This window comes from Lissotriton helveticus, chromosome 4_1 (genome assembly GCF_964261635.1).
Source record: "Lissotriton helveticus chromosome 4_1, aLisHel1.1, whole genome shotgun sequence".
Classification (NCBI taxonomy): domain Eukaryota; kingdom Metazoa; phylum Chordata; class Amphibia; order Caudata; family Salamandridae; genus Lissotriton; species Lissotriton helveticus.
Window position 1 is genome coordinate 2,013,614,541 of NC_136063.1, and position 14,833 is coordinate 2,013,629,373.

A 14,833-nucleotide genomic window follows, 5' to 3' on the forward strand; every position below is an offset into this window, starting at 1 on the left:
TCACCCCAGTCCAAAGATCTGGGCCCAAATCCATCGTTTTTCCACTCCACACCACCCTGGGTTAGACAATGGCAATATGCAAATCAGCGCTGACCCTGTGCCCCATGGGAACAGTCCAGTCCGAACTACAAAAGCCATGTCCTTCCCAGAACGGAAACAAGCATCCGAGGACCGGCCCGGTTTCGAGGTAACACCTCTCTTCAGCCCGGCTAGCTTGATTCCAGTGGTGTGGAGTGCCTGGGACTCACGTCTGAGCATCCCCAGTACACTTAGAGCGGTAACTGCAAACACAACAATGATGGACAGAATGTGGATCAATGTCACACATTCACCCCAGTCCAAAGATCTGGGCCCAAATCCATCGTTTTTCCACTCCACACCACCCTGGGTTAGACAATGGCAATATGCAAATCAGCGCTGACCCTGTGCCCCATGGGAACAGTCCAGTCCGAACTACAAAAGCCATGTCCTTCCCAGAACGGAAACAAGCATCCGAGGACCGGCCCGGTTTCGAGGTAACACCTCTCTTCAGCCCGGCTAGCTTGATTCCAGTGGTGTGGAGTGCCTGGGACTCACGTCTGAGCATCCCCAGTACACTTAGAGCGGTAACTGCAAACACAACAATGATGGACAGAATGTGGATCAATGTCACACATTCACCCCAGTCCAAAGATCTGGGCCCAAATCCATCGTTTTTCCACTCCACACCACCCTGGGTTAGACAATGGCAATATGCAAATCAGCGCTGACCCTGTGCCCCATGGGAACAGTCCAGTCCGAACTACAAAAGCCATGTCCTTCCCAGAACGGAAACAAGCATCCGAGGACCGGCCCGGTTTCGAGGTAACACCTCTCTTCAGCCCGGCTAGCTTGATTCCAGTGGTGTGGAGTGCCTGGGACTCACGTCTGAGCATCCCCAGTACACTTAGAGCGGTAACTGCAAACACAACAATGATGGACAGAATGTGGATCAATGTCACACATTCACCCCAGTCCAAAGATCTGGGCCCAAATCCATCGTTTTTCCACTCCACACCACCCTGGGTTAGACAATGGCAATATGCAAATCAGCGCTGACCCTGTGCCCCATGGGAACAGTCCAGTCCGAACTACAAAAGCCATGTCCTTCCCAGAACGGAAACAAGCATCCGAGGACCGGCCCGGTTTCGAGGTAACACCTCTCTTCAGCCCGGCTAGCTTGATTCCAGTGGTGTGGAGTGCCTGGGACTCACGTCTGAGCATCCCCAGTACACTTAGAGCGGTAACTGCAAACACAACAATGATGGACAGAATGTGGATCAATGTCACACATTCACCCCAGTCCAAAGATCTGGGCCCAAATCCATCGTTTTTCCACTCCACACCACCCTGGGTTAGACAATGGCAATATGCAAATCAGCGCTGACCCTGTGCCCCATGGGAACAGTCCAGTCCGAACTACAAAAGCCATGTCCTTCCCAGAACGGAAACAAGCATCCGAGGACCGGCCCGGTTTCGAGGTAACACCTCTCTTCAGCCCGGCTAGCTTGATTCCAGTGGTGTGGAGTGCCTGGGACTCACGTCTGAGCATCCCCAGTACACTTAGAGCGGTAACTGCAAACACAACAATGATGGACAGAATGTGGATCAATGTCACACATTCACCCCAGTCCAAAGATCTGGGCCCAAATCCATCGTTTTTCCACTCCACACCACCCTGGGTTAGACAATGGCAATATGCAAATCAGCGCTGACCCTGTGCCCCATGGGAACAGTCCAGTCCGAACTACAAAAGCCATGTCTTTCCCAGAACGGAAACAAGCATCCGAGGACCGGCCCGGTTTCGAGGTAACACCTCTCTTCAGCCCGGCTAGCTTGATTCCAGTGGTGTGGAGTGCCTGGGACTCACGTCTGAGCATCCCCAGTACACTTAGAGCGGTAACTGCAAACACAACAATGATGGACAGAATGTGGATCAATGTCACACATTCACCCCAGTCCAAAGATCTGGGCCCAAATCCATCGTTTTTCCACTCCACACCACCCTGGGTTAGACAATGGCAATATGCAAATCAGCGCTGACCCTGTGCCCCATCGGAACAGTCCAGTCCGAACTACAAAAGCCATGTCCTTCCCAGAACGGAAACAAGCATCCGAGGACCGGCCCGGTTTCGAGGTAACACCTCTCTTCAGCCCGGCTAGCTTGATTCCAGTGGTGTGGAGTGCCTGGGACTCACGTCTGAGCATCCCCAGTACACTTAGAGCGGTAACTGCAAACACAACAATGATGGACAGAATGTGGATCAATGTCACACATTCACCCCAGTCCAAAGATCTGGGCCCAAATCCATCGTTTTTCCACTCCACACCACCCTGGGTTAGACAATGGCAATATGCAAATCAGCGCTGACCCTGTGCCCCATGGGAACAGTCCAGTCCGAACTACAAAAGCCATGTCCTTCCCAGAACGGAAACAAGCATCCGAGGACCGGCCCGGTTTCGAGGTAACACCTCTCTTCAGCCCGGCTAGCTTGATTCCAGTGGTGTGGAGTGCCTGGGACTCACGTCTGAGCATCCCCAGTACACTTAGAGCGGTAACTGCAAACACAACAATGATGGACAGAATGTGGATCAATGTCACACATTCACCCCAGTCCAAAGATCTGGGCCCAAATCCATCGTTTTTCCACTCCACACCACCCTGGGTTAGACAATGGCAATATGCAAATCAGCGCTGACCCTGTGCCCCATGGGAACAGTCCAGTCCGAACTACAAAAGCCATGTCCTTCCCAGAACGGAAACAAGCATCCGAGGACCGGCCCGGTTTCGAGGTAACACCTCTCTTCAGCCCGGCTAGCTTGATTCCAGTGGTGTGGAGTGCCTGGGACTCACGTCTGAGCATCCCCAGTACACTTAGAGCGGTAACTGCAAACACAACAATGATGGACAGAATGTGGATCAATGTCACACATTCACCCCAGTCCAAAGATCTCTTCAGCCCGGCTAGTTACCCATTCATTTCCATGGCCTAGGAGGCTAATATGAATGAAGGTTTAATTTGCGATTAGCAATTTGCTCATCACAAAGTAGGAATTTTTCCAAGGGTGCAGGGGTGTCTCAAGAACACCTGCTGCACCCCTGAAAAACAAATTTGGGGGCATATGGCACACATACATGCCCTAAGGGCATGTGTTGGCGTCATATGGCACCTTTTGTTTTTTTGAAAAAAAGCTTTTTGAAAAGAATTCACAAATTACCACTAATTTACCACAATAGTTTCCAAATCCTTAATGTCATTTTTTACATAGTTTTTGTTTGATACATTGCATTTAAGTAGTCACAAAATTTACAAATGCTTCAGTGCAATCGCAAAATAAGGAATAGCAAATTTTGCTACTCCTTATTTTGCATCAAAGTTGTTTGATACATACCATTTGTCTAATTAACATTCGCAAAGGCCGAAATTCATAGAATTTTGATCTTTGCAAATGCTAATTAGCTTGATACATATGGCCCCAAGTGAGGCCTGTCTTGCGACATGGTGCATCTTTTGCATTACTGCTGATTGGGTTTTATGTGGTACGTTTTTTTTTTACACCATGACATATCTGCCTAAATGCATCAATTTTTAATGTTGTCACCTCATAGCAAATATTTTGCACCACCGCTGCATCATAAAAGTGACGCACAGTGGCAGAAAAAAGGCATACACCTATCATAAATCTATCCCTAGCATTTTAAATGATTAATCCAGGATGACAATAAAATGTGTCCTATCCAGAGGTTTGTTTAAGGTGAGGCCTACTCAGGATTGCAGATCAAAGTTACGCTTGATGAAGAATACAGAGGAGATAATACATATAAAGGACTACCAATGAAGTAAGTAATGTGCACTTTATTGCACCAGTCATCATAAATGTATCCCTAAGCTTCTTATCTTGTTACAGATGAACCACCATATGTACCATCAAACTATTTTCCATTTCCTAAATAGCAAATTTTAAGGAATAAATAGCAATTCTTTACTATTCCTAATTTGCAATGAGCAAATTGCTAATTGCAAATTACCCATTCATTTCCATGGGCTAGGAGGCTCATAGGAATTAAGGTTGCAATTTGTGATTAGCAATTAGCTCATCACAAAATAGGATTTTTTTCAAGCGTGCAGGGGTATCTCAAGAACACCCTGCTGCACCCCTGAAAAAGAAATTTGAGAGCACATGGCACACCTACATGCCCTAATGGCATGTATGGGCGTCATATGGGACCTTTTTTTTTTGTTGAAAAAAATGCTTTTTGAAAAGAATTCGCAAATTACCACAAACTAGAAGTTGGTGGTAGTTTCCAAATCCTTAATATCATTTTTTACATATTTTTTTTTTGATACATTGCATTTAAGGAATCGCAAATTTAGAATTATTGACATTTTAAGTAATTTCCACATGTGCAGTGTTTTCAAAATATAATTTGAAAATCGTTTTTGGGGAAAAGTAATGGTTTGCAAATTTATGACAAGGACATAATGGTGTATGCTTCTCTATAAGGCATTTCAGTGTCTCTAATGTCATTTTTCCCATATTACATTATAAGACCTTTCCCCATGAAGCACATTCCTTGTAAATATGCTCCCACCTGTGCATTGCAAATTTAGATTTTGACTGTTTCAGTCACATAGCCATGTTGAAAGTGACCCAAAAAAATTGCAAACGTTTTAAAATAACACATTCATGTGTCTTAAGGACATTTTAAGTCATTTCCCCATGGACAATGTTTTCTAAGTGGCACAAAAGAGGTATACACCTATCATAAATCTGTCCCTAGCATTTTAAATGATTAATTCAGGATGACAATAGGATGTGGCCTATCCAGAGGTTTGTTTAAGGTGAGGCCTACTCAGGATTGCAGATTAAAGTTACGCTTGATGAAGAATACAGAGGAGATAATTCATGTAAAGGCCTACCAATGAAGTAAGTGATTTCTACTTCATTGCGCCAGTCATCATAAATGTATCCCTAAGCTTCTTATCTTGTTAGACATCAACCGCCATATGTATCATATAACTATTTTGCATTTCCAAAAAAGCGAATTTTAAGGAATAAATAGCGATTCTTTACCATTCCAAATTTGCGATGAGAAAATTGCTAATTGCAAATTACCCATTCATTTCCATGGGCTAGGAGGCTCATATAAATGAAGGTGCAATTTGCGATTAACAATTTGCTCATCACAAATTAGGAATTTATTCCAAAGGTGCAGGGGTGTCTCAAGAACACCCTGCTGCAACCCTAAAAAAGAAATTTGGGGGCATATGGCGCACATAAATTTTAACAACATTCCTTTACCTCAACAACGATTTTCAAATCATAACTTCAAAACACTACACATGGGAAAATTACTTAAATTGTCCTTAAGACACATAAAAGCGTTTTTTGATTGGCTTTCCTGCATGGTAGGGTCACTTTTAACATGGCTATGTAACACAAACATTCAAAATCAAAATTTTCCATGCACAGGTGGGAGCATATTTACAAGCAATTTGCGCCACAGAGAAAGGTCTTACATTAAAATGGGAAAAATAACATCAGGGACAGTCAATTGCCTTATAAAGAACCATACACCATTATGTCCTTCTCATGAATTTAAAAACAATTCCTTTTTCCCAAAAACGATTTTCAAATCATAATTTCTAAACACTGCACATGAGAAAATGACTTAAAATGTCATTGAAACACATGAAAGCGTTTTTTGATTGGCTTTCCTGCATGGTTGGGTCACTTTTAACATGGCTATGTAACACAAACATTCAAAATTAAAATTTTCCATGCACATGTGAGAGCATATTTACACACAATTTGCGCCACAGAGAAAGGTCTTACACTAAAATGAGAAAAATAACATCAGGGACAGTCAATTGCCTTATAAAGAACCATACACCATTATATCCTTGTCATGAATTTAAAAACAATTCCTTTTCCACAAAAACGATTTTCAAATCATAATTTCTAAACACTGCACATGAGAAAATGACTTAAAATGTCATTAAAACACATGAAATCATTTTTTGATTGACTTTCCAGCATGGTTGGGTCACTTTTAACATGGCTATATAACACTAACATTCAAAATCAAATTTTTCCATGCACATGTGAGAGCATATTTACAAGCAATTTGCGCCACATAAATCATAATTTTCTCCTTAAAGCACACTATTCTCTATCTAAAATAAAGAAATATTTTCTCACCTTAGCAAATACTTTGAGTTTGAAAACAGTCTAAGAAACACACCAATTTGTCTTCAGCAGAGCAAAAGGTATGCACTCCAGAGTCTGCAGCTATCAAAAGCACAGAAATGCTGTAATTCTTCACACATATTTCTCATGTCACCCAATCAAAACTCTTCCCTCACTTTTTTTCAAATGAAAACCCTTCCCCCCTCTGCCATTTCTGCCTATTTTCCATAGCAACCACCTCTTGGAGAAACTCTGGTGTTTGCAAGTTCACACAACAATGTTGCAATTGAACTCTGAACTCTCAGTGCACCTGCATATCCAGTGCTTTCTTTCATTTAATGATTTTTTATTGACCACTCAAAATACATCTCTCAAACAACACATCTGTACACCCTAACTTTCTGTTTTCATCAATCAAAATCCACCAATCACTGTTACTGCTTCATGAACACAGAAACTCCACAGTTTTTTTCATTTCAAACTCTCATTTTTTCAACTGCCATTTCATTGCCACACTTCATCTGACTGCAGGAGAACCTTCTCTCACCATGTTTTCTGTCTGGATTGTTGGTCATAGTTATATTCACTGGGCTCAAAGGTACGTTGAAAGCAGGAATTTACCTAACCTCAATTTACAAGATGTGGAAATTAAGTGGTTTGGCCACAGAGGATTAAAATGTCACCAATTGATACCATTGGTGAAAACCTTTATGCATTTGCCAAAACCTGACCTGTTAATTGTGCACTGTGGAGGTAATGACTTGGGCACTTTGACTGGTGTAGGTCTGGAAATGCTTTTAAAGGACACCTTTGAGCAATTAATGGCACTTTTTCCTCAGACTGCCTTGGTATATTCAAATATATGCCAAAGACAGAAATGGAGGTGGTCAAACCAATTTTGTCCACAAATTGAGAAGTCGAGGAAGCATGTAAACAAATCTGTTTCAGCTTACATGAGAGACCATGGAATGGGCTCCCTGTACAACAATAACTTGCGTTACTACATGCAAGATATCTACAGAGGAGATGGAGTTCACTTCTCAGATGAGGGCAACAGAATTTTCACTCTGAATTTAAGAATGTGCATTGGTACCTACTTATAAGTACCTAAATGTACCATAAACCCAAAAGCTCTTCTCAGAGCTACCCTACATCTAATCACTCACAATTATTATTTTACTCTAACTTTTTTCACTAATTTTCAACAAAGTACACTCCCTGGGGCGCTACCCGGTACGCGTACCGGGAGCTAACCTCGCGAAATTTTTTAAAAAAATGTTTTTTTTTCGCACATATAAACCTCCTCAGCCACCCTCACAAAACCTAGGGGGTCAAGATAAGTCTACCGTGCCCCCTTCTACCCATTCTGAACATTATTTGCCCTCCATCTTGTATCTAAATTCGACCGAAACACAAAATGGTGGACTCCCGGAACGCTTAAGGTCCGCGAACCGGGGCGCTCAACGGTTCGCGTACCGGGTCGCTTCCTGGGAAGCGCACCATCAAAAAAGGTGGGAAAGTAGTTCACACAAAAGCCACTTGAGACAATTTCACCAAATATAGATTAGCTCATACTACATACCAATCCCTACCATTTTCACAAATTTGATTGGAATTCCATTTAGCCATTTAGCCTGTAGACCTCTCTAAATACCGTGAGGTAAATTACTTCACAAAACACATCTGAAGTGTTGGAAGTGACAACCAATTAAAATGTTACTTTCATTTTCTACTTTTTTTACCTGACATTTGATTGGTTATGTACCCGAATATATATAAAGGAAGAGAAGGAAACACAGCCATTTTGACTACTACTTCCTGGTGTACATTTCAATAGGATTTTCATTAATAACTTCAACTTCTTTTTAAAGGTAAGTTGTTATTTTTAAAACTGAAGTATATTGTGCACTTTAAGTTAATATGGCAAACTTTTTCTGTTAGTTATATACTATCCCTCTGTAGTACTTATAAATTTAGATACACTTTTTTATATTCCTACTTCCACTCTGATACTATACACTGCCCAAAGATAAATTCACTGTTAAAAACTGCCTATCTAAAATTAATCCCAACAGTGCCCTACCTCTACTAATATATATTTTTTTTATGCAAATTTCAGGGAAAATGGAAAGTGAACAAAAAATTTCATTTGAAATTGTCCTTCCAGAGTCCAACACAGAAATCATTGATCCAAATGAGATTGAATTTATGGATGAAACTTGGGACCAAGAACTACTGCAATGTGTACAAGCAGTACATAACCTCCTTGCAAATGAGGACATTTTACAACCTCAGAGACTACAATGTATATTCCATGATAATAATGAAATTTCTGACAATGAAATGTTAGAAAGTTTAATAAATTATGAAACACAATAAAAAATGCTTAAAAAAAAAAAAAAAATAAATAAATAATCAACAAAACCAACAATCAATTAACATACAGCATTTGAAAAGTCTATCATTCATTTTTCATTGTAGTACGCTCCCCAGAACGCTTCCCGGTTCGCGTACCGGGCGCTAACCACGAAAAAAAAAAAAAAAAATTTTTTTTTTTTTGCCCCGCGGGACCTCTTTAAAACCTCCACATTAAACCTAGGGGGTCAGCGAGGATCTACTATGCCCCCTTATAGTTATTTCCCCCTTTGTTTTGGCCTCCTCTTGTCTCTCGATCCTACCGAGAGACAAGATGGCGGCCGCTCCGGACTGTTTAGAATGTTGACAGACACCGGAGAGCCAATCAGCTTCGCTACGCGAAGTTCCGTTACGCGAAAAGTACGCGTACCGGGGCGCTGCCTGGTCCGCGCTTACAGATATATATCTTTTTTTGACCGTTAATTTCTCAAAATCCACTGCAGCACATATATTAAGACCTACAAAAGGCACATCGGGCTACCAGTCCCTACAATTTTGCCAAGTTTCGTGCAAATCCATTCAGCCGTTCGGGCTAAAAGTGAGGCTAACCGCCCTATGGAAAACTCAATGTTAAAAACACGTTTTGGGACCCCCCTTTTTTCTCGGCCCCCCCTTGGACGAACCCCCCCCAAATTTTCAGGGGCTGCTCAGAAACAAAATGTTCCATTTTCCTGAACATTTCAGCCAATTCCGTCCACAAACGCCAAAGTTATTAGACATAGAATTTTCAAAAATCCCATAGAGAAAAAATCCTAACTATATATACCTACTGGCGACCGCCAGTAGGTAATATATATATATATATACATATATATATATATATATATATATATATATTCACTACAAAAAACAAAGGTTACAGGGACTTTATAGTTAGGGTCAGATTTTACTCTTACAATACCATAGAAATTCAGTCATCATAGTATATATATATATATATATTGCTACACACTCGGTTCAATTTCTCCGGGTGCTGCAGCCCTCCTCGTCGGTGCGATCTCCTGCGGCTGAACCACGCCTCTTCACATTTGAACACTTTTCCTTATCACAAGGAAACACAGGCCGCATTCCCACTTCGGGAGCGTGGCCCGTGTTTCCTTGTGATGAGGAAAAGTGTTCAAATATATATATATATATATATATATATATATATATTATATATATATATATATATATATATATATATATATATGTATATTAATGCATATATATATATATATTCACTGAAAAAACCATAGGTTATAGACCATATATAGTTAGGAATTAGCATTTACAAAACCTTGAAAATTCACTGAAAAAACCATAGGTTATAGACCATATATAGTTAGGAATTAGCATTTAAAAAACCTTATGTTTACTCACACAAAACCATTGAAATTCCATATATAGTTAGTTGTACTAACTATATATCGCGCACCCGCAATCCACTGCTGATCATGTCACATATTACATCATTCATGACATGGTCAGTGACATCACTGATGACATCACTGATGACATCCCAAATGACATCACTGATGACATCACTGATGACATCTCAAATGACATCACTGATGACATCTCAAATGACATCACTGATGACATCACTGATGACATCTCATTTGACATTACTGATCACATCACTGATGACATCATCCATGTGATAATACGATGAACCTCTTCAGACTCTAATATAACCTTAGATACACTCAGTGTAAACAGACACTCACAGACTGTCACTCATCCATGGAGTTACTCAGACACTTAGTCAGTCATGCAAAGAATCAATCACACCTCCATTTCCTCAACTATGCAGTTATACACACCTTACTTATTCAAACATATACTAAAACATATTTACTCACTTATACAATCCTGGATACAAGTTCACAATGATCCATACAGCCACTCACACATTCACTGGCTCTTATGCACAGTTATTTATATATGTCAACTCTCACATGTACTGTATTTTACATATGTACTTACTTTGACATGTAGCACTGAGATATCCATTCACTCACCAATACACTCATGCACACAGTCAACCGCCCATACAGCTGTTTCCACATGCACTTTTGAACCCATACATCTAGTGAATCAACTGCTCACACATCTATGCAAAGAGTCATACACCTCCCAGCCACCCACACACACACTCAGTCTCCCATACAAATGCTTGGGCAACCAATCAATAACCCATATAGTTAATCATATAGCTACTGATCAACACATGCAGCAGTTTACAGAACAACAGACATAATGATGCACAAATTAAGACAGTTTAGTCACTAACCCATGCACTCAGTGAGACACATTTAATCAGTCACTCATACAGTCAGTCATGCCCCTACTAAATCCTTCATCAAGACACTTATACATCCACTCATTCTTCAATATGTAAGACATATTTTAACTTTACAGAATTATACAGTCACTGGATGTAGTCATCAGTGATGTCATCAGTGATGTCATTTGAGATGTCATCAGTGATGTCATCAGTGATGTCATTTGAGATGTCATCAGTGATGTCATCAGTGATGTCACTGACCATGTCATGAATGATGTAATATGTGACATGATCAGCAGTGGATTGCGGGTGCGCGATATATAGTTAGTACAACTAACTATATATGGAATTTCAATGGTTTTGTGTGAGTAAAATAAGGTTTTTTAAATGCTAATTCCTAACTATATATGGTCTATAACCTATGGTTTTTTCAGTGAATTTTCAAGGTTTTGTAAATGCTAATTCCTAACTATATATGGTCTATAACCTATGGTTTTTTCAGTGAATTTCATTGGTTTTTTAAAAGCTAATATCTGTAGCTGTAAAATGTATTCTTCTTTAAATCCAAAAATATATGTTATATGTTTATTAATAATTTTTTTTTTAAATATTTTTTTTTGTTCGCTCCCGGTTCGCGAACCGGGAAGCTTCCCATTAGCTCAATTTGATGCCGCGACCCGGTCCGCGAACCGGTAAACGTTCCGTTTGCGCAACTGCCGCGTTAGAAATCAACGTCGTGACGCGTCGCGGAAGCGCGACGTATCGCGTTGTCGCGTAATGCGTCTTATGACGCGCCGCGTTAGCGCACCCGGAAGTGCTCCGGTACGCGAACTGAGACGCGAAGCGCAGCTCCCCGGAAGCGATCAGGGGCGCGTCGCGAAAGCGTGACGTATCGCGTTGCTGCGTAATGCGTCTTATGACGCGCCGCATTAGCGCACCCAGAAGTGCTCCGGAGCGCGAACCGAGGCGCGAAGCACAGCGACCCGGAAGCGATCCGGGGCGCGTTCCGCAGCTCGTAACATAAGCGTAACAGGTCATGTGACTTGTTAATAAAACTTTTCATTGGTTCATTTCACTTTTGGTTTCATAATGATGTAAGGCTAGGTCAGGTGACCTAAAAATAACACTTTTCATTGGTTTAGAACTATTGTTTTTCCCAAATGATGAAAACCCCTCCTTCTTTCCTCACTCTGACTTTCATCTTTGTGAGAGGAAGACCTTTTTTGATAGTTCAGCAATGGCTTCATTGGTAGCTTCAGCTGGTGGACCCCCACCACCACCACCACCTCCTCATGGGAAGAGAGGACCACCTTCCCAGTTCATCAGCAACACAGAGGAAGAAGAGGATGAGCAAGAGGAAGAGGAGACAGAAGGACCACAGTTTTTAGAAGAGCAGCCCCGGGTTTCTCATCGGAAAACCAGTTTTATTTGGCAGTTTTTTTCGATCCCTGAAGGGCAGAAGAAAGTAAATGCCAGATATGTCACCTGCCTCATATGTAAGGAGAAGTTATCTAGAGGCACCTTAAAAAAATACAGCTTCGGTAACTACACCATGCATTGTCATATGAGCAGGTGGCATCCTTTAAACTACAGCCGGGCAGAGATACGTGACCAGCAGGACAACCCAACAACTCCTGTGGCCAGGTCATCATCACAGATATCTTTGACACCAGCAGAGGCACGGGAAACCGTGCCAAACATTCAGGACAACTTTGTCCATATGAAGTTTACCTGCTTGTATTGTGGTGCATTATTGTCTTGTGGTAATATGAGTATTACCTTAATCAACCGAGCTTATGAAAATCACAATTGCCCTAAACGCCCCAGACAGTAATTATTTTTTTTTTGCTCCTGTTGAGCCGTTTCCAATGCCTGTTTTTTGTTGTTTCCCCTCCATCAAAAACAAAAAAAAAACATAAAACTGTTCAAAAAATACAAAAAAACAAAAAAAATTCAGAAAAATAAAAGAAATATATAAAACAACAAAAACATAAAAAAACAGTTCTTTTCAGAACTACCTCCCCTTTCAAAAAAAATTGCTAGAATGTTTAGCACTCTCTCAAGCTCTATTTCTTTTGGTTCGCTTCCCCGTTCGCTTCCCGGTTCGCGAACCGGGAGCGAACCAAAAAAAAAAAAAAAAAAAAAAGAAGAGTTAGTATAAGGGAAGTAAACAGAGAGTAATGTTAAAAGAAAGACAGCTATAGGGATTAAACCAGAGATACTGTTTAATAGATCTATTTACCGAAGAAAAGATGGAAGAGGGTATAATTGTGAAAAACAAAATAAAAAAGGAAGTGAAAGAAAAAAAAGAGAGTAGAACAATAACAAAGAAGAGTTTCTTGGAGAATGTGAGTGAATGTTCAAAATAAGATTAAAACATGTGAAATAATAGAGAGAAAAAACAGAAAACAGAAAAGAAAAAATAACAGAAAAAGATTAATTGAAACAGCAAAGAAATGTAAATAACATAGAGCCATATCATCAACATAGCCAATAAAAGTTTTGCAGCTTTTATCGGCAGAAATGTGTCGCTAAAGCCGCTTTTGCGGCAGAAAACTGCCGCTAAAACCACTTTTGCAGCAGTTTTCTGCCAATAAAAACAGCAATAATTTTATTGGCTGTGTTCATAATATGCTCCTTAGTGTGCTTCAACTACACAGAGAAAGCATTATGAACAAGTAGTGAAAGAGTGATCAGTCAAAGACACTAAGAGTAATAGAGATGGAGTGAGTGAACAAGAGTGAGGAACTATGAGAAGAGAGGTACTGAGAAAAAGAGTGGAAGGAGTTGAGTAAGTAGGTAATAGAGAAAGGAATGAGGAAAGTAGCAAAGGCAGGAAACTGAGGGTTAAAGAAATGAAGCTGTGGAACTAATAGTAGGTGAATGTGATAGAAATGTAACAAAAAGAGTACAAAACATTTACCTTATAATTGTCGTTAACTTACTCACTTTTTATTTTTATACTTTCAATCTGTGAAAGAGAGAACAAACATTTGAAAAATATTAAAACATGTATTTAAAAATTAGAAAAGACAAGGGAAAAGATTGAAGGAGAAACAGTTTTTCAACAACTTTGACACTTACAGAAGCTTCTGCTTCTCCAGGCCCCCTACACAGTCCTAAAGATATACATTTTAAACTAACAGTATCTTGATGCAGATGAAGTGAGGCCTATCTTAAAACATGGCGCATCTTTTGCACTGCTGTTGTCTCACAAAAGTGTCGCAAGACACTAACATTTTAAATGATTGTTTCAGGATGCCAATAAGATGTGTCCTATCCAGAGGTTTGTTTAAGGTGAGGCCTACTCAGGGTTCCAAATGAAATTTCGAGTTGTTGAAGAGAACAGAGGACATAATACATGTGAAGGCCTACCAATGAAGTAAGTCATGTCCACTTCACTCTTGAACAAAGGCCAGACCTCTTCTGTGTCCGTGGACAGACCTAAATTTAATCTGCACAATGTCATTCGTAAACTTAGGAAACACTGGTGATGTAATTGAAAAATGTGGAGTTTCTTTTCCTCATTTCACAATCACATCACCTGTGTTGCCTTTGGTTAGGTATCTCATAGTGCAGATGGAGTCTAGCATATCAAAGAGTACATAGAAGTTGAGCAGTATATACAACAATTTTGACATTTACAGAAGACTTAGCTTCTTATCTTGTTGGAGATGAAGTCAGGCCTGTCTTGCAACATGGTGCATCTTTTGCATCACTGCTGCATCGGTTTCATGTGGCACGGGTTTTTTACAGCATGACACATCTGCCTAGATGCATCAATTTGTAATTTTGTCACCTCATAGCAAATCTTTTGCACCGCCGCTGCATCACAAAAGTGACGCACAGTGGTGCAAAAGAGGCATACACCTATCATAAATCTGTCCCTAACATTTGAAATGATTGATTCAGGATGACGATAAGGTGTGGCCTCTCCAG